Raw genomic sequence first — 19,939 nt, forward strand, 5'->3', positions numbered from 1 at the left:
CAGTAATTTTATTTTCAACATTAATTATCTGGAATGTAATGCTCTTACTTTCCTTCAACTTTCAAACTCCATTTACTTGTTCTCTTGATGACTCCTTCCATAGTCAGTATAACACCATTGAATTTAATTCTCAAGATATTTCTCTTCTTATACAGTCTCAGTTTTAGCTCAGACCTTAACCAACTATTATACCCTTCTCACTGATTACAAGTTTCTAATCACTTATCTTCTTCCATCTTCCTCAGAATTGCCAAAGTAATCTGCTGAAGGAATAAGTTGAAACAGTTCACTTCTTGTTCGGAGCCTTCAATGTCTTTATTGCAATATATAAAATCCTCATGATGAGGCAAAATAGGCACCAGGAGTGGTAAATAAAAATATAATTAGGAGAGCAATACAATGTAAAAAGAATATTATATAAAATAGTATAATAGAGATTCACTTTATGACATGGAACAATCATGGCAAGATATAGAGATTACAAAGTTTTGATACTTTTTATGTGAATTATCAAGGGAAAAGATGAGTTTCTTATTAGAACTCACAATTAAACAGAAGAAAGAAATCATTAGAGGGAAGATGCTACGAATGGAGTACCTCATGGCAGATTTAGTCTTGAAAACAATTTAGCAAAAATCTTCATATAAGGGAAGTATAACTATGTGAGTTTCGCACCATCTCAGGAGAGGATGTGAAATAAAGGTGGGAACAAGGATATATATTGAGACTACATTGAAGATACTAACAAAGGCAGTCTGGGAAATTCTGTGTTCCCTTCATAGATATCTTAAAATGCTAATTAAGTCAGTCTTGGCACATTGTGGCTGCTTTAATGTTGATAATAAGATAGTCTAGAGCATTTCAGCATTTCCTGACAAGGGGAGAGAATAAACTGGTTTCAGAATTCACATCACTCAGTTTGGTATTTAAAACTCTGTACAACTGGGCTTTGCTTATTTATTAAAAATACAAATTTTCATTTTTAATAATTATTCTGATTTGGACAAACACCAAAATATGTATATTTTCCATCTACAAAGAAGAATGGAAAAAAGGGTTGTATATAAAAACATAAACCTCTATTTTATATAGTTCTTAAATAAATAATAATTTTAATATGTTAATTTCAAAACAATCTGATTTGTCAGTGTTTCCCTCTGAATTTCCTTCTGTTCTCTTTTATTCATTTTTACATGATTTAATGATGGTTGTGTATGTGTGTGGTGTGGAGATAGTTGCATCATTATCATTACCTCTTCTCTCAATCTCAAATTTCATCTCTGAATTAAAAAAAAAAAAAACAATTCTTTGTTGTAACAAATATAGCCCATCACATGAAATGACTATTCCAATTCCCAATCAAAGTGGATTCCCAAAGTATGGCTATTATGTGCCTTCACAGCTGAAGGAATAACTCTGGGAGTCTTTTGAGTGCTATAATTCACGAATTCTCCACTGTTGTGCTTCTCTTTCTCATGCAATTACCAGTTGATATCGTTTAATCAGCCAGGCTCAATTATGCTTTTAGGAAGAAGTCATTATTAATATAGTAGAGTAAGAATAATTGGTAGAAAATATTGCCTCTCTCCAAAACAAAACAAAACAAAACAGGGTCTGTGGTCAGGAAGAAATAGAGCTTATGACTAGAGAGCACATGTGGCAAAGGGGTAGTTACTGGTTTCTGGAAATCTTTTTCTCCCTTTTGTGTTATGCTCAAGAAATTCAATTTACATTCCAATTCTTAAGAAGAGTAATGCCAAAAAACAATTATGCTCATTTAATATTCCAGTAAAATTTTACTTAAGATTCTGCAAGCTAGGTGTCAGCAATATGTGACTGAGAATTAAAAGAATAGCAGGCTGGTTTTTGAAGAGGCAGAGGATCTAGAGACTAAATTGCCACCCGTCTCAAGGGACTTCTAGAAAAGAAAATTTACTTTTGTTTCATTGACTACACTAAAGCTTTTGACTGTGTGGATCACAAGAAAATGTGGCAAATTCTCAAAGAAATGGGAATATTGAATTATCTTAATTATATCCTGAGGACCTGTATCCTGACCAAGAAGGAATAGTTAGAACCAAACATGAAACAACTAACTGATTGGTTTAATGTTGAAAAAAGGAGTATGTAAGACTTTCTATTGTTATTTATTGAACTTATGTGTAGATTGAATATGAGTATATCTTTGAGGTCTTTTCATTGATTGTTTAGCATATTTGGATGTTCAAAAATAGAACAAATTATAAATTTTAGAAGGAAATATTTCTTGTGAAATTTATTTCCTTATTAATAAAAAAATCTAAAATGACTTTTTGTAGTTCAGACATTATTTGAAATACTTTGATACAAGAAAGACAATATGTCATGTTACTGGGAAACATAACCTTTTAAAGACTTATCATTTTATTCAGTGAAGTTGATTGTTCTCCTAACTACTTAAAACCTAGTTGAAGTTTCTTACTTACATTTCTAAATACAAGTATTTTGTGTGAAACCTCCAACATATCCCAGTTGTATAAGGGATCACATTTTTACCCAATATTTGTAGATCTCTACTTCATTCTAATATGGCTTTGAGCTCTGTCAATGCAGAGTTCAGTACAATTCTTATATATTAGTCCCTGGGGAAAATAGGCTCAAATGTGAGGTAAAATTGGGATGAGGCAACATGTCTGGATAATGGATGCCTCCTGACTCCTAGACCTGGAAGTGCTTATGTTCTATCAGAATTCTCATGAAACCCTCCCTAGGTATAGCTTTTTGCTGAGCTCTGAGAATTTCTTCTTTTCTAGAGACCATAGCCAATATTTCTATCATGAATAGGCGGTATGGGAAATTATTTCTGAAATTTCCTAATTCCTCTAGATATTTTCTAAATACTTCCATTTGCATGTGCAGCTTCTGCTGCATCAATTTACTCAGCTTTTGACTTGATGAGCAGGGACCTCTGATGCATTTGATGGATGTCTGGGTCAGATCACCTAGGCACTCATATCAAGTTGCCTTTCACCAAAAATCAATAAAGAATTATACCCTCCTCCCCCAACGATGCTTTATGTTAAGAGACATATGATGACCAGGGTAGAAAACAAATCAGCCTCCCTATCTCAAACCTCAGGGAATCCATAAGTTTTTGCTTCATTCCCTGCTTGGCAGAAAAAATGTAAAAAATCTGAAAGAAGAGCATATTGTTTCTATTGTAGATAAACTAAGCTTTGACTCAGTATTTTCTAAATCATGGGTTCTCTTGGAATTTCAGGAAATTAGAAGACTCTTCATGACCACACATTGTGAACCTTCAGTAACTCATGGTTAGAAGGCAGTTTACCAAGCCTTCAAATGTTTAAGAACAGCTCAAATAATAATTTATCAGTCAGATTGGGGGTGTTGATATAATCTTTGACTTTTTCTTCTACCTGTCTCACATTTCTCTTGCCATATCCAATAAAATGTTGGATTTTCTCCATTATATCATCAAAATATATTAGTCATCTCTTTCTCTTTACTCATATAGACTTCATCTTCATTCACTTCTTGCCTTGACAATTACAACAGTTTCCAATAATATTCTTTCCTTTCATTCTCTCCCTTCTACAAACCATTCTTCACAAAACCGCAAAAATAATTTCTTAACAACATACATACATACATGGATTCTTTTTTCTTTACCTTTTTTCTTACAATCCTTGACCTCTTTCAAGAACCTGCTCATGTACCACTCTAAATGGAAGCCTTTCCTATTAGCAGTTAATATAATCTAATATAATAATTGAAGCTCATTGTTGTGATATTATTTTCACTGGTAAAGATAGATACCCAATATTTGCATGAAAACATAGAGCTTAGCAGGTAGCTAAGCAAGAAGAAATCTGGCTTTTCTGATTTCTTTTGGTTTCTAGTTTTAAGAGAGAAGATGACTATTTCAACTTCTTTTCAGGATACTGAAGGGAAAGAAAGAGTAGGAAGAGGCTGACATAAAAGAAGTTGGTAGTCTTTATCATGGTCCCAATCCCTCACTTGCTACATTAGAGATTTCAGAAATTTTCCAACTGGTGTAATTTGAAGCTTTTTCTCTTGGTTAGACTGAATGACCTCACTCCTAATGGTAAAGTTCACTTTGTATTACATGGCATATATTTTCATATGTATTCATATAACATGTGAATATATATAGCACCCCTTCCAAACTCTGATTTCTGTTTTGCTGTCAACTTGGATAAATAGCTTTCATTGCTATTTGATATGTTTATTTATTGTGGAATTGCCATTTGTTGGGAAAGGTGTCAAGGTTTGGATATAGAGCTTGGGGCCTTACTTTCACTGATAAGAAGTAATAATCAAGACTTTAACTTGAACCTAAAGAATACATCTCTTAGATCTGTAGTGTCAAATTTAAGTACATACAGATCCTCAAGGACTACATAAAGACTTAGAAAACAACATTAATATTATCTATGTTCTATTGTATTTTCATTTATTCTGTTAAATATTTCCCATTTACATTTTAACTGGGCTATACTCAGATGTATTATGGGGCACATGTAGTTCTTGGGTTGCATGTTTGAAACTTCTGCCATAGACTAATAATATTTAAAGGAAAAGATAGACATAATTCCATCTCAGTATTCCTTCTTTGAGAAGAATAGAGTGGCCAGCTTTTGGATCTAATCTCTTTTTTCCTCTCCTGGCAGGAATCAAATCTTACTTGGAGAAGGATAGGGGAAGAAAAGGCTAGAGATATCCATTCTTGCTTCCCTAAGAGCCACAATGAGACAATCATATTAGGAACAGGTAGTTACTACTTGTTAGTTTTCTCTTACTTCAAATAATAATGCATATAATTGTTCATGTGTTATATATCTCTCTAGTATATAATGTTTCTTGAGCATGGGGATTGTTTTTCATAACAATATGGGAGATGATCCTATGACATGCAAATGGATGGGATTTGAGTGAGGAAGGACTATGCAAAGTCACCAGCCTCACTTTCTCCACCAGAACTATTCAGGTCCAGTGGTCAGATATAGATCAGGATGATTGGAGATAGTCCTGGATTCAGTGGAAGACTTTGGCCTTTTTTCAGGTACTTTATAAGTGAATATTGGATTGTATTCTTATGCTAGTCTGTATGTTAATCTGATTTGTGGGAGAGGAAGAATAGTAAGTTCTGGAAATGGTGACTGACAATATCAAAATGGGACAGCTAGGTGGTATTGTGTATAGAGTGCTGGTTTTGAAATAAATTTTTTGAGCTCAAATCTACCTTTAGACATTTACTGTGTGTGACCTTAGGCAAATCACTTAACCCTGTTTATAGATGTATTATTACATGTATGTAATACATAGGTGTATGTAATACATGTATTACATATAGATGAGAAACATCTATAAGATGAGCTGGAGAAGGAAATAGTGATCACTCCAGTATTTTTGCCAAGAAAATCACAAATGGGATCATGAAGAGTCAAATATGACAGAAACAGCTGAACAACAGCAAACTACCATACTTAAAAATTGAACAAAAATAAAATAATCAAAAAGGAGGGTGGCTGTTTGATTCTCTGATATGCAATTTCTATTTAAATTGAATATGAAATAGCTGTTCAATTTCATGTTGCTTCTTGTCTGGCATGTTGTTGAGACTCAGGTTTAACAAAAACAGGAATATAAAAATGCACTCTGTTTTTGGAATCTTTTTATACTTTAGACAAAAATGTTGATAACCTACAAGACCATTTGTGAGGTGACACATTTTTCTGTAACTTGAGAATACTATTGAAAATTTATGGTATATTGACTAGAAGGATCAACCCAGAGTAACAAGATTCCTGAGGGAAGATGAGAAATATATGAAAACAATTGTGATTGATCAGCAACAAAATGATTGTGATATATCACCTTTCTTTCAGCTCTAACATTCTGGGATTCCCAGCTGGGTTGATAAGATTTAGCTTCTAGGAACACCTGCCTTTGTAACTTTGTTAATGATTTTGAAACTCTATTATCTCTGTGACTGGAAGGTTGTCAAAGAAGCAGCTGAAGTCACTACATTTTAGTACTCCTTCAGTGGTTACTGTTATAAATGTATTTCCCTCAAAGTAGCTCAAACATAAGGGAGATGGAAAGTGTTTGAATTATTTCTAATGTTTCTATGGGATTAACATTTTTTTCCCAAAAATGGGATGAATTAGCTCTTGTGTTAGGAAAGTGGATCTTGACGAGCTCTTGAAGAACATCCTAATGGACCTCGAAGGATGTGGGGTTCAATTAATTCTACCCTTCTCTTCAGCCATTTTGCATTTAGCTTGTGCTTTGTTTTCTTGTATTTTGTCATGTTGTATGAGGTTTTCTTGTATTTCTTGTATTTTGTCATGTTGTATGAGGTTGGTTTTTAATTGTATTTTTTTTTTCACTTTTCTAAGGAAAACTTTTCCCAATTAAATCAAAAGATTGATGCTTTTGATGTACCTTAGACTTATAATGGAGCCAGCTTGAACCAGCTTGTAAGGACTGATTGTTAAATTTTCAGGATGAGCATTGATGGATCAGAAATAGGCAAATGCTACAAATCAGAGTTTATTGTTTTATTGTTATCTAGACTTAAGAAAGTGATAGAGAAAATGTTAATAATACATTAAGCTTAAAATTATCTTGTTAGTATATTCCCCTTCCCAGGAGTCAATTATCAAAAATTTACCATCATACTCTTTGATATCAACAATTGGAGAATATCTCTTCTATGATTTGTAATCTCTTGTATTACAAAATTGAAAGTATTAAATGTAGTTGATGAACAATACTTTTAGCATTTTTTTCCAGAGCCCATACTTCTGAGTCTTTCTGAAACATTTGATATTATTAATCATTGCATTTCTTAATTTTTTTTCCTCCCATGATTTCCTCCATAATAGTTTACTCTCGAGGTTTTCTTCCTTCTCTTATGACTTATCTCTATTTCTCTTGGTCTTTATTATAATCTAAACCCTTTTTAATGATTGTTTTATCACTCACTTCTCTTTCTTCTCTGTTTCCTAGAATTTCCTCAAAAATTAGACCAATTCCTTTGTTTCACTTGTTACCTTAATATTGTGTATTTCCAAATCAATGAATCAGGGATCTGACCCTTTACAAAAATGTTATATCTTGTTCATTCCTAAAAAACAAACAAACAAACAAACAAACAAACAAAAAAAAACTCTTACTTCATCCTTCCACTATCACTACCATGTTATCTCTCCTCCCTTTCATGACAACTCTGAGAAGGCCATTTATGATTGGTATCTCTACTTCCTTTTCTCTTACACTTCAAAACCCTCTATATAATTCAAATGAAATTATCCTCTCCAAAGTCATCATTTAATTACTTCATTGTCAAATCTAATGGCCTTTTCATTGTTCTAAATCCTGGAATCTCTCAGCAGCCTAGGATATTTACATACTTCTGTACTAAACTACTACATTGCTTCAATCAAACTGAGACTTGTTAAGGCACTAGCTTAAAAAAGCCGAAATCTCCTACTGCATCCAGGAATATCTCCAATCTTCTTGCCCCTTATCTTGCCACTGGGTCCAGATGGATCTGGAAGAGAAAGGGAGGTAAGTAACTTTGCATAGCTTATCTTCACTTCAATCCAACACACTTGTATGTTAAGGTATTACCTCCATGATGTCATGGTCCTCTTCAAGAACAAAGGACACACAACAGCTTCTGTATACTCTCTCAGGGATTTTTTTTTCTTTTGGGATACTGTCCATCACCATTTTCCCTTATCCATCTGACCAATATCCTTTTCAGTTTGTCTCCTTTTCTAAATTTTCTTTTTTATCATACACATTAACCTTGGCTATGTGTCCTGGGTACTCATATTTTTCTGTTCTATACTGTCTTATTTGGAGATCTTATTAGATCCAAATAATTCAATCACTATCTTGCGAGTACCTAGTTAATTATATGTTAATTCTCTCCCAATTCGAATATAAACGTCTTGAAGGGCAGAGGTGGTTTTTTTTTGTGTGTGTGTGTGTGTGTGTGTGTGTGTGTGTGTGTGTGTGTGTGTGTGTCTGGCTGATTTTCTAGATACTGTAAACATTCTGTTCATAACATTCATCACATCTATTAATTTTCACCACTCAGGTGAACACTCTACTGGTCCAGTCTCTTTTTATGTCTCATTTAGATTATTCCCAACTGTTAGTCTGTTGAAATATCCCAATACCTTAAATTCAATATGTCTAAAATTAAACCTATTGCCTTCCTCTCACATTTTCTTCTTCATTATTTATTTTCATCATCTCTATCGAGGACATATCCTTCTAGTCATCCAGACTAAAAAAACTTAGTCACTTTTGATTTTTTCCTTCCCTAATTTCTCCACAATCTATTAATTTGGCATATCCTATCTTTTTTAAATGAATACATTCTCTCTCTTATTCATTCTCTCCTTTATACCCTATTATTTCTGTGTTATATCAGGTATGCATTGTCTTTTGCTAGGGCAATTGTAATGTCTTTCAACTTGTCACTCTGCTTGTCTAGTTTCTTCTGTATCCAATGCATCATTCATACCCGAGTAACTTTATTAGCACATGATTCTGACTACTATATTCTTTTACTTAAAAAAATCCTTGGCTTCCTATATGATGATTCTTTCCTTTTCTCATACTAATACTCTTCAGATACTCTCCTGTGGTGATCTTCTTCCCAAATGCAGCCAGGTGATAAAAGTTCAGATCTTTTATTATCTCCAATATAGCCCGGTTAGCTTAGATGCCTATCTCTCTGCTTGGTTCCAAGAGCTCCCTCCGAATGTCGCCAAATCCAAAGGTCTGGTCCTTCAGCTTCTGTCTCTGTTTTCTTCAGCCTCCAACCAGCACAGAGATGGAATGAATCTCTTGTCTCCTTCACTTGGGGCTCGGCTAGCTTTCTGGTGAGTCTTTCAGACCAGCTTGGTCTCAGTGGGGGAAGTGCAGGAGCCCAGCCACCTACCACAGTGGTGTGAGATGAAGATGAATCTGGTTGTCCACTGAACTCTCGACTCGTAGCTTCTTCCTCTGAAAACTCTTCTTCTGCCACCAGCCAGCCAAGTGGAAAATATTCTGCCTTGCCTCGGAGAGAGGGCTTCTGGTGTAATTCCGCTGAAATCTGTCAAAGTGCTCTCTGTTTGCACCAGAGTTGCTCCTCTCCAGTCCAGCTGAACTCTCTTCTGCGACCAGCCAGCCAAGTGGAAAATATATTCTGGAATAGCTCTCTCTTCATTGGCTTTATATGTGAATCTTCTGAGAGAATGGGATTATGGGTTTTCTCCCATGGTGCTCTCTGGCCCAAAGAGCTTTAAGGAAGGTGTGAACACAAAGGTGTAAACACAAGCATTGTACTAATTAGTTCTACTTAGTACCTTGTTTCAGGTTCTGGCCAAAATCTTCTTGTAAGATTAGATCAACTCTAATTAGTTAGCAGTTTGTAAGGATTCCAACACTCTCCTTTCTTCTTTTTTTTATTAATAACTTTTTATTGATAGAACCCATGCCAGGGTAATTTTTTACAGCATTATCACTTGCATTCACTTCTGTTCCAATTTTTCCCCTCCCTCCCTCCACCCCTTCTCCTAGATGGCAAGCAGTCCTTTACATGTTGAATAGGTTACAGTATATCCTAGATACAATATATGTGTGCAGAACCGAACAGTTCTCTTGTTGCACAGGGAGAATTGAATTCAGAAGGTATAAATAACCAGGGAAGAAAAACATAAATGCAAGCAGTTTATATTCATTCCCCAGTGTTCTTTCTTTGGGTGTAGCTGCTTCTGTCCATCTTTGATCAATTGAAACTGAATTAGCTCTCTTTATCAAAGAGATCCACTTCCATCAGAATACATCCTCAAACAGTATCATTGTTGAGGTATATAATGATCTCCTGGTTTTGCTCATTTCACTTAGCATCAGTTCATGTAAGTCTCGCCAGTCCTCTCTGTATTCATCCTGCTGGTCATTCCTTACAGAACAATAATATTCCATAACGTTCATATACCACAATTTACTCAACCATTCTCCAATTGATGGGCATCCATTCATTTTCCAGCTTCTAGCCACTACAAATAGGGCTGCCACAAACATTTTGGCACATACAGGTCCCTTTCCTTTCTTTAGTATCTCTTTGGTGTATAAGCCAAGTAGAAACATTGCTGGATCAAAGGTTGTGCACAGTTTGATAACTTTTTGAGCATAGTTCCAAATTGCTCTCCAGAATGGCTGGATGTGTTCACAATTCCACCAACAATGTATCAGTGTCCCTTTTTACCCACATCTCCTCTAACATTCCACATTATCTTTTCCTGTCACTCTAGCCAATCTGACAGGTATATAGTAGAGATACTCTCTTTTCAAAGCCAAACTCACAATTTTTCCATTCCTGTGTTTTTTTCTTTATTCACAACATTCATAAGGTGTGTAATTGACCAACATTCCCCATATCTGTTTATTGAATTTTTTTTTCTTTTCGTTTTTCTATTTCTGGCTCATTTTTCTTTTAATTAAATTTTATTTTTTATTGAACAAAATATTTTCTCTATTATCTTTCTATTCATTGAGGAAAAAACATGCCTAGACACTTTGCAAACTTTAAGGTATTATATAAATGCCACTTGGGGGCAGGTAGCTGGCACTATGGTTAGAGCATCTGATTTGAAAGATGCAAGATCTGAGTTTAAATCCAACTTTTAAAACTTAATAGCTGTGTGATCCTGGGCACTTCTCTTTCTTTCAATTTTTCATCTTTGGACTTCCGGTTAAGATGGCGGAGAGGAGGCTCACAGCTGCATAAGCTCCGCGCTTTCTCTCACTATCCATTTCATTACAAGCCTCTGAATTAATGCTTGACTGAAAAAAAAAACCCACAAATAGTTACCAAGAGAAGCCATCCTTGAGATTTGCCAAGAAAGGTCTGTCTTTACTGGAGGGCTGGGACGGTTTTGGATCGGGCACAGGCGGCGGGCAGTGGCAGTGAGAGCACGGGAGCAGACTGGAGAGGGGGTGGGGAGTGATCGCAGCCGTCTCTGCGGGGAGAGCTTCGCTACAGGTTTGGATGCTTTGCCCTGGCAGCAAGTCAGCAGCCCAGCAGAGAAGCTAAAAACACCGGGGGTGAAGAATACAACCCCAAACAGCTGGAATCTCTCGGGACCTGGCCGCCCCCCCTCGCCCCCCACAATGACTCAGCACACTCTGGGAACTCAGAGCGCAGGCGCAGCACAATCCTGCTAGTGCCTCACTGCTGCCCCTCACAGTCTGGAGAGGAAGCTCGGTAACACCCAGCCCCTCCCCCAAAGAAAGACTCCAGTTTTTTCTTTATTTCTTTGCTAGTTTGTCTTTGATTATTAGACAGAATGAGCAAGAAACTGAAGAGGACTTTAACCCTTGACAGCTTCTATACAGATAGAGAGCAGACTCTAAATCCTGAGGAGACTAAAAACAGACAGTCCCCAGGTGAATCCCCAAGGGAGGAGATCATCTGTTCCTCAGCACAGATGAACCTCATAGAAGTAATTAAAAAGGCTCTCACAAGGGAGCTAGAAGATAAATGGGAGGCATGGCAAAAGAGCCTGGAGAAGTCATTTAAAGAGAGAGTGGATAAAGAAATAAAATCCTTGAAAAATAGGATTAGTGAACTGGAAACAGAAAATAGCTCTCTAAAAAACAAAATTGGCGAAATGGAAAAAAAATTCCACAGAACAAAAGAACTCAATGGGACAAGTAGAAAAAGATTTTAAAAAAGTGAGTGAAGAAAATACTTCACTGAAAATCAGAATTGAACAATTGGAATTGAATGACTCGAGGAGACAAGAAGAATCAGTCAAGCAAATCCAAAAAAATCAAACAATGGAAAAGAATGTAAAATACCTTCTGGGGAAGACAACAGACCTGGAAAACAGATCCAGGAGAGACAATCTGAGAATCATTGGACTCCCAGAAAAACATGATGAAAAAAAGAGCCTGGACACTATTTTGCAGGAAATTATCAAAGAGAACTGCCCAGAAGTCATAGGAACAGAGGAAAAAATAAACATTGAAAGAATTCATCGATCACCCACTGAAAGGGATCCTAAAATCAAAACACCAAGGAATATAGTGGCCAAATGCCAGAACCCTCAGACAAAGGAAAAAATATTGCAAGCGGCTAGAAAAACCCAATTCAAGTATCAAGGAGCCACAATAAGGATCACCCAGGATCTGGCAGCATCCACATTAAAGGATCGAAGGGCCTGGAATATGATATTCCGAAAGGCTAAGGAACTTGGTATGCAACCAAAAATAACTTACCCAGCGAGAATGAGCATCTTTTTCCAGGGAAGAAGATGGACATTCAACGAAGTAAGCGAATTTCATCTATTTCTGATGAAAAAGCCAGAACTTAACAAAAAGTTTGATCTACAAGTACAGAACTCAAGAGAAATCTAAAAAGGTAAAGATTAATCTTGGGAACTATATTTCGGCTATAAAGATGTATAAAGAATACATGTATACCTTGTTCTAGAAACTGATGTGGAAAGGACATTGTACCAGAAAAAGGGTAAAGTGGGGGTAGTACATCTCATGAAGAGGCATAGGAAACCTATTATATCTGAGAGAAAGAATGGAGGGGGATGAATATAGTGGGTATCTTACTGCCTTCAGAATTGGCTTTAAGTGAAAAATCTTAAGACATATTCAATCCATGGTGAAACTTCTCCCACCTCATTGAAAAGTGAGAAGGGAAAAGTGAAAAGGGAAGGAATAAGCTAAGAGGAAGGGAATACGGAAACTGGGAGGGAAAGGGGTAAGATAGGGGGAGGAACTCTAAGGTGGGGGGAGGGATACTAAAAAGGGAGGGGTGTGAGAAGCAAGTGGTGCTCACAAGCTTAATACTGGGAAGGAGGAGAAAGGGGAAAGAAGGGAGAAAAGCATAAACTGGGATTAACAAGATGGCAAGTAAAACAGAATTGGTCATTCTAACCATAAATGTGAACAGGGTAAACTCCCCCATAAAGAGGAAGCGGTTAGCAGAATGGATTAAAAGCCAGAATCCTACAATATGTTGTTTACAGGAAACACACCTGAAGCGGGGAGATACATGCAGGTTAAAGGTAAAAGGTTGGAGCAAAATCTAGTATGCTTCAGGTGAAGTCAAAAAAGCAGGGGTAGCCATCCTGATCTCAGATCAAGCTAAAGCAAAAATTAATCTAATTAAAAGAGATAAGGAAGGGCACTATATCTTGCTAAAGGGTAGCATGGATAATGAAGCACTATCTATATTAAACATATATGCACCAAGTGGGGTAGCATCTAAATTCTTAAAATAGAAATTAAGAGAGCTGCAAGAAGAAATAGACAGTAAAACTATAATAGTGGGAGATCTTAACCTTGCACTCTCAGAATTAGATAAATCAAACCACAAAATAAATAAGAAAGAAGTCAAAGAAGTAAATAGAATACTAGAAAAGTTAGATATGATAGATCTCTGGAGAAAATGTAATGGAGACAGAAAGGAATACACTTTCTTTTCAGCAGTTCATGGAACCTATACAAAAATTGACCATATATTAGGACATAAAAACCTCAAACTCAAATGCAGTAAGGCAGAAATAGTAAATGCATCCTTTTCAGACCACGATGCAATGAAAATTACATTCAACAAAAAGCCAGGGGGAAGTAGACCAAAAAATAATTGGAAACTAAATAATCTCATACTAAAGAATGATTGGGTGAAATAGCAAATCATAGACATAATTAATAACTTCACTCAAGAAAACGATAATAATGAGACATCATACCAAAATGTATGGGATGCAGCCAAAGCGGTAATAAGGGGAAATTTCATATCTCTAGAGGCCTATTTGTATAAAATAGAGAAAGAGAAGGTCAATGAATTGGGCTTGCAACTAAAAATGCTAGAAAAGGAACAAATTAAAAACCCCCAGTCAAACACTAAACTTGAAATTCTAAAAATAAAAGGAGAGATCAATACAATTGAAAGTAAAAAAACTATTGAATTAATTAATAAAACTAAGAGTTGGTTCTATGAAAAAACCAACAAAATAGACAAACCCTTAGTAAATCTGATTAAAAAAAGGAAAGAGGAAAATCAAATTGTTAGTCTTAAAAATGAAAAGGAAGAACTCACCACTAACGAAGAGGAAATTAGAGCAATAATTAGGAGTTACTTTGCCCAACTTTATGCCAATAAATTCGACAACTTAAATGAAATAGAAAAATACCTCCAAAAATATAGCTTGCCCAAACTAACAGAGGAAGAAGTAAATATCCTAAACAGTCCCATCTCAGAAAAAGAAATAGAACAAACTATCAATCAACTCCCTAAGAAAAAATCCCCAGGACCAGATGGATTTACATGTGAATTCTACCAAACATTTAAAGAACAATTAACTCCAATGCTAAATAAACTATTTGAAAAAATTGGGAATGAAGGAGTCCTACCAAACTCCTTTTATGACACAGACATGGTACTGATACCTAACCCAGGTAGGCTGAAAACAGAGAAAGAAAATTATAGACCAATCTCCCTAATGAATATTGATGCTAAAATCTTAAATAAAATATTAGCAAAAAGATTACAGAAAATCATCCCCAGGATAATACATTATGACCAAGTAGGATTTATACCAGGAATGCAGGGCTGGTTCAATATTAGGAAAACTATTAGCATAATTGACTATATCAATAACCAAACAAACAAAAACCATATGATCATCTCAATAGATGCAGAAAAAGCATTTGATAAAATCCAACATCCATTCCTAATAAAAACACTTGAGAGCATAGGAATAAATGGACTTTTCCTTAAAATAGTCAGGAGCATATATTTAAAACCATCAGTAAGCATCATATGCAATGGGGAAAAACTGGAACCTTTCCCAGTAAGATCTGGAGTGAAGCAAGGTTGCCCACTATCACCATTATTATTTAATATCGTATTAGAAACACTAGCCTCGGCAATAAGAGTCGAAAAAGATATTAAAGGAATTAGAGTAGGCAATGAGGAAACCAAACTATCACTCTTTGCAGATGATATGATGGTATACCTAGAGAACCCCAGAGATTCTACTAAAAAGCTATTAGAAATAATTCATAATTTTAGCAAAGTAGCTGGCTACAAAATAAATCCCCATAAATCCTCAGCATTTTTATACATCACCAACATAACCCAACAGCAAGAGATACAAAGAGAAATTCCATTCAGAATAACTGTCGATACCATAAAATATTTGGGAATCTATCTACCAAAGGAAAGTCAGGAATTATATGAGCAAAATTATAAAAAAGTCTCCACACAAATAAAGTCAGACTTAAATAATTGGAAAAATATTAAGTGCTCTTGGATCGGCCAAGCGAACATAATAAAGATGACAATACTCCCTAAACTAATCTATTTATTTAGCGCTATACCAATCAGACTTCCACGAAAATATTTTAATGATCTAGAAAAAATAACAACAAAATTCATATGGAACAATAAAAAGTCAAGAATCTCAAGGGAATTAATGAAAAAAAAATCAAATGAAGGTGGCCTAGCTGTACCTGATCTAAAATTATATTATAAAGCAGCAGTCATCAAAAACATTTGGTATTGGCTAAGAGATAGATTAGTGGATCAGTGGAAAAGGTTAGGTTCACAAGACAGAATAGTCAACTATAGCAATCTAGTGTTTGACAAACCCAAAGCCCCTAACTTCTGGGAAAATAATTCATTATTTGATAAAAACTGCTGGGATAATTGGAAATTAGTATGGCAGAAATTGGGCATGGACCCACACTTAACACCATATACCAAGATAAGATCAAAATGGGTCCATGACCTAGGCATAAAGAACGAGATTATAAATAAATTAGAGGAACACAGGATAGTTTATCTCTCAGACTTGTGGAGGAGAAAGAAATTTGTGACCAAAGATGAACTAGAGACCATTATTGATCACAAAATAGAAAATTTTGATTACTTCAAATTAAAAAGCCTTTCTACAAACAAAACTAATGCAAACAAGATTAGAAGGGAAGCATCAAACTGGGAAAACATCTTCACAGTTAAAGGTTCTGATAAAGGCCTCATTTCCAAAATATATAGAGAACTGACTCAAATTTATAAGAAATCAAGCCATTCTCCAATTGATAAATGGTCAAAGGATATGAACAGACAATTTTCAGAGGATGAAATTGAAACTATTACCACTCATATGAAAGTGTTCCAAATCATTATTGATCAGAGAAATGCAAATTAAGACAACTCTGAGATACCACTACACACCTGTCAGATTGGCTAAGATGACAGGAAAAAATAATGATGAATGTTGGAGGGGATGCGGGAAAACTGGGTCACTAATGCATTGTTGGTGGAGTTGTGAACGAATCCAACCATTCTGGAGAGCAATCTGGAATTATGCCCAAAAAGTTGTCAAATTGTGCATACCCTTTGACCCAGCAGTGTTTCTATTGGGCTTATATCCCAAAGAAATACTAAAGAAGGGAAAGGGACCTGTATGTGCCAAAATGTTTGTAGCAGCCCTATTTGTAGTGGCTAGAAACTGGAAAATGAATGGATGCCCATCAATTGGAGAATGGCTGGGTAAATTGTGGTATATGAATGTTATGGAATATTATTGTTCTGTAAGAAATGACCAGCAGGATGAATACAGAGAGGACTGGCGAGACTTACATGAACTGATGCTAAGTGAAATGAGCAGAACTAGGAGATCATTATACACTTCAACAACAATATTGTATGAGGACATATTTTGATGGAAGTGGATTTCTTTGACAAAGAGACCTGAGTTTCAATTGATAAATGACGGACAAAAGCAGCTACACCCAAAGAAAGAACACTGGGAAACGAATGTGAACTATCTACATTTTTGTTTTTCCTCCCGGGTTATTTATACCTTCTGAATCCAATTCTCCCTGTGCAACAAGAGAACTGTTCGGTTCTGCAAACATATATTGTATCTAGGATATACTGCAACATATCCAACATATAAAGGACTGCTTGCCATCTAGGAGAGGGGGTGGAGGGAGGGAGGGGAAAAATCGGAACAGAAATGAGTGCAAGGGATAATGTTGTAAAGAAATTACCCTGGCATGGATTCTGTCAATATAAAGTAATTATTAAATAAAAATAAAAAAAAAAACATTCTACCAACACTTCTCTGGAAAAAAAAATTTCATCTTTAAAAGAGAGAAACACTAGAAAAGATGTTGATAAAGCCATCCAGCATATTTGACAAGATATCACTGTCCAGTGATAGAAATGAGAGTTTGCAGATGACAGTCTGGTAGAGTTTTTGACTAAGTTGTGTTCAAGCAGTGGAGAACTTCACGATGGGAGGTGGCTTGAGGACTATTTGTTGAGTTACTCTAGGCAAATCCCACTTGTAATCAGAAATTTAATTGGCCAGATATAGTAGACAGTTGTCAGAAGCTTTTTCTTTTGGCAACATAATATACTGCAGCATATATTAAATCAAGTCAACATAGTGAAAGCAACATTTATTAGGTTTACAGATGAGATTCTAATATTAATGAACTAGAAAGACTTGTCCTACTATAGTATACAAAGAGATAAAGATATCCATGTTAATAAATATAAGGCTTGAACATACTATTTATTTAATTGTAGCAAAACTATAATTTTGGTTTGCAGTCCATTATTTTATTTGCTCTTCACAGCAGCCTTTCTCATTTTATGTACGAAGATACAAACTGAGAGAGATTATCTCCCTCCTTCCTTAGCTACATAATTATTAAGTGTCTAAGAAAACATTTTTTTCCTAGTAGAGGAAGGAGATAATAATGAAAGAAATGAAACTTTTTTCATTAATAACTTTTCGGTAGTTTTTTTTTTTTAGCATTTAAGAAACAAAATAAACACTGAGTTTTATTTTTCATAATTTTGTAAGTCTAGAATATTGATGGAGGTGGACCTAATATGGCAGAGAGCAGACATAGCTTTCTGTGACCTTATTTGACCTTCTCTCAAACCAACAGCAGTTTAAGCCTCTGAACTGCTTTTGGAGTGACAGAACTCACAAATATTTGGAGTACAACACATTTCTAAAAAAGTATATTTTGGAAGAACTTCAGAACAGATCTGTTTCAATTGTGCAGGGGTCAGTTTGCTGAGCCCAGGCTGCAATGTAGGGAGCCTGGGGCAAGGAGCTGGAGCAGGAAACTAGAGCATTGCAATGTCTATACAACTGGCAATTTTTTGTGGGCCTCTTAGCCTACTCTGTCTGGGTTGCAAGCTAGTGGTTGGTAAATTTGCTGTAAAACCCTCAAAAATGAATACAAAAGGCAAATTGAAAGCCACTAAACCTGTAAGAATGTGGACCAGGCAAGGATTACCTAGCGCTGGAAGTCAGTCAGAAATACTGGCCTCAGGGCAAACTAAAACAGCTGTCACCTCTTTGTCTTAAGAGCAGATTTCAATCCTTAAAAATGAACCAAAAAGCAAAAAAAGAACTCTGACCATAGACAACTTATGGAGAAAGAGAACCGATCTCAAACCCTGAGGTTCCTAAAGCAAATCAACTCCAGGTGAAGTCCCAATAGAAGATATGAGTTGATCCTCATTTCTCAAGACTTTCTTGGAAGATCTCAAAAAAGGATCTTAAATGAGTTAGAAGAAAAATGGGGAAAGGAAATGAGATCTTTGCAAAAGGGTTTGGAAAAGGAAAACCAAAAATTATCCAAAGAAAACTCCTTAAACATAGATTTGATGAAATGAGAAAAGCATATAACTTTCTACAAAATAGATTTGATAAAATTGGGGGGGAAACATATAATTCCTTACAAAATAGATATGAAAAAATACCAATTCATTGAAAAACAAAATTTATGAAATGGAAAAAAAATGCAACGATTAAAACAATTCAATTGGCCAAATACAAAAGGAGCTAAAAAAGGTAACTAAAGAAAATAATACACTAAAAAATAAAATTGAACAAATGGAAGTGAATGACTCAAGAAGACTAAAGGAATCAGTCAAACAGAACCAAAAAATAGAAGAAAATATTAAATACCTCGTAGGAAAACAACTGACCTGGAAAATAAATCTAGGAAAGATAATTTGAGGATTATTGGACTTCCTGAAAGTCATGATGAAAAAAAAAGAGCCTAGACATTATTTTTCAGGAAATCATAAAAGAAAACTGCTCTAATGTCCTAGAGTTAGAAGGTAAAATGGCTATTGAGAGAATTCAATGATCACCTCTCAAAAAAGACCCCAAAATGAAAATTCCAAGGAATATTGTGGCTAATTTTTAGAACTATTGGACCAAGGAAAAATATTGCAAACAGCCAGAAAGAAACTATTCAAATACCGAGCAGTCATAATCAGGATTACCCATCATGTAACAGCTTGCATCTTAAAAGATCAAAGGGTCTGGAATCTGATATTCTGAAGGGCAAAGGAACTTGGATTGTAGCCAAAAATAAACTTTCCAGCTGAAATGAGTGTTATGTTTTAGGGAAGAAAATGGACATTAATGATACAGGTGAATTTCATTTATTTCTGATGAAAAGATCAGAAGTGAACAAAAAATGTGATCTCCAAATACAGAACTCAAGAGAAGCATAAAAAGGTAAAAAAGGAAAGAACTTTTGAGAACTGTATTTCTGTTATGGGTATAAGATTATATGATGATCAATTCTGATGGATGTAACTCTTTCCAACAATGAGATGATTGAGGCCAGTTCCAATGATCTTGTGATGAAGAGAGCCATATACACCCAGAGAGAGAAAACTGTGGGAAATGAATGTGGACTGCAACAAAACATTTTCACTCTTTTTATTCTTGTTTGCTTGCATTTTGTTTTCTTTCTCTCTTTTTTTTCTTTTTGATCTGGTTTTTCTTGTGCAGCAATTGTTAGATTGGATTTAACATATATTTTAACATGCTTA

Source organism: Antechinus flavipes, chromosome 4 (assembly GCF_016432865.1).
Source record: "Antechinus flavipes isolate AdamAnt ecotype Samford, QLD, Australia chromosome 4, AdamAnt_v2, whole genome shotgun sequence".
Taxonomy (NCBI): Eukaryota; Metazoa; Chordata; class Mammalia; order Dasyuromorphia; family Dasyuridae; genus Antechinus; species Antechinus flavipes.